Source organism: Chrysemys picta, chromosome 8 (assembly GCF_011386835.1).
Source record: "Chrysemys picta bellii isolate R12L10 chromosome 8, ASM1138683v2, whole genome shotgun sequence".
Lineage (NCBI taxonomy): Eukaryota > Metazoa > Chordata > Testudines > Emydidae > Chrysemys > Chrysemys picta.
Genome location: NC_088798.1, coordinates 21447687 through 21450305, shown reverse-complemented (window position 1 = coordinate 21450305; position 2619 = coordinate 21447687).

Sequence of the window (2619 nt, the reverse complement as noted above, 5' to 3'; positions counted from 1 at the left end):
GCTTCATTTACTCCAATTGGATTAATCACATGAGGTAAGTAAGCAGGTTTTAGCCCCGGTGAAGTCCTGATTCAGCAAGGTACTTAAGCATGAGTGTAGTCCCATTGACATCAATGAAACTACTTCTGCGCTTAAAATTAGACAAGTACATAAGTGCTTCGGTGAATCAGTCCCAGCAGGCTCTGCAAAAGTCAGCACAGGCAATTTCCAGGGGCTTGCATGAACTTGTTTCTCAGCTGGGGTTCATGTCAGTTTATACACAGAGTTTATCAGATTCAGGGTTTTTGAAAACATGAATTAAAACTGAATCGAAATCACTAAATTTCACCTGGTTCTGGGTTTAAATTAGGGTCAATTTGCTTGAAAGGTTTTCAAAGCTTTCACTGAACCAGGGCAGAGTTTTAAGTTTGCAACAAAATATGAAACCAAGCAAGACTTTTATGTGGTTTCAGGTTTTGTTACAAAAACTTTACACAAATCTAGTAATAATTGGTGCAGAGATTATAAACTATGAATAGACTGGATTCTACTCACCTTGCCCAAGCAAATAAATGCCATTAATGTCAATTGAAAATTAGCTAGATTTGGGAATACATTAACTCCAGTAAAGAATGGGTTAATATTTGACTGATATCTGTAAACGTCCCTGACTCAAGATGAACACAGAGATCATGCAGAGAGTAGCTACATTTTTAGGTTATTGTGGATAACAAATTATTATTTCATTTTATTTTTAAAAATATTTTTGATACAAAGTGACAAAAATATAATAAAGACTTGCAGTTACAATCAGAGAGCTCAGTAGGAGCATTGATTGCAAGAAGCATAAGGTACATGGGTTTCAACAACCTAGATGGAGCTACTATAAGGTAGGAGCATAATTGGTTGAAAAACCATTCTCAGAGAGTAATCATCAGTGGTCACAGTCAAGCTGAGAGGGCATATTGAGTTGGGTGCTGCAGGGATCATTTTTGTGTCTGGTTCTGGTCAATATCTTCAGTGATTTAGATAATGGCATAGAGAGCTTCCACAGTGTGCTCTCTACCAAGCTGGGAGGGATTGCAAAGGCTTTGGAGGATAGGATTAAAATTCAAAATGATCTAGATAAACTGGAGAAATGGTCTGAAGTAAATAGGATGAAATTAAACTAGGACAAATGCAAAGTACTCCACTTAGGAAGGAACAATCAGTTGCACACATACAAAATGGGAAATGACTGCCTAGGAAGGAGTACTGCGGAAAGGGATCTGGGGCTCATAGTGGATCACAAGCTAAAAATGAGTCAACAGTGTATTAGCAGGAGTGTTGTAAGCAAGACTCAAGAAGTAATTATTCCGCTGTACTCCGCACTATAAGGGTTCAACTGGAGTATTGTGTCCAGTTCTGAGTGCCAGATTTCAGGAAAGATGTGGACAAATTGGAGAAATGAACATTCTGGACAAGAAGAGCAACAAAAATTATTACAGTTCTAGAAAACATGACCGATGAGGGAAGATGGAATAAACTAGGTTTGTTTAGTCTGGAGAAGAGATGAATGAGGGGGGACATGATAATAGTTTTAGTATATAAAAGGTTGCTACAAGAAGGAGGGAAAAAAATTGTTCTCCTTAACTCTGAGCAGGGGCGACTCCAGGCACCAGCACACCTGAGGGGGGCGGCCTACCGGTCGCTGTGGGGACAGCAGTCAGGGAGCCTTCAGCGGCATGCCTGTGGGAGGTCCGCCAGTCCTGTGGCTTCGGCAGCAATTCGGCAGTGGGTACGCCGAAGCCACGGGACCGGCAGACCTCCCGCAGGCATGCCGCCAAAGGCAGCCTGACTGCCATGCTTGGGGTGGCAAAATACATAGAGCCACCCCTGACTCTGAGGATGGGACAAGAAGCAATGGGCCTAAATTGCTGCAAGGGAGGTTTAGGGTGAACATTAGGAAAAACTTCCTAACTGTCAGGGTGGTTAAGCGCTAGAATAAATTGCCTAGGGGGGTTGTGGAATCTCCATCATTGGAGATTTTTAAAAGCAGGTTAGACAAACACCTGCCAGGGATGATCTGATAATATTTTGTCCTGCCATGAGTGCAGGGGACTGGACTAGATGACCTCTTGTGGTCCCTTCCAGTCCTACAAATCTAGTTTTCTATATGCTAGGTAGTTTGGCTGCTTATATATTAGAACCATCATATTTGATAAGACCAACAGATATTTTTTCTGTATTTTACATTAGTAAGTTTTTTTCCATGACAACAATCTCTCACACTTTGCCAAACCCAAAAGAGAGTTGATAGACTTCCACTATTGGATTGGAATAATGGATCTGGCAGCAATCTATAGTTGGAGGTATAGAAGAAGGTCAACTTTAGTTGCAGGATGTTTGTTATATAACCCAAGTAAGGCAATAGACATTAATTAGTACAGTAAAGGTGCAAACCAGCACTTTGCACAATTGGGCCTTATTTACAGCCAAATCCTGCATTCTTTACTCAGGCAAAGTTTTTATTGAAGGCAATGGGAGTTTTGTCTGGGTAAGACGATGCACAGTTTGGCTCTTAAACTATCATGTGTATAACTCCAATAGAATCCCTGTCTTGCCTTTGGAAGCAAACTGTTGGAAATGTTATTTTTACAT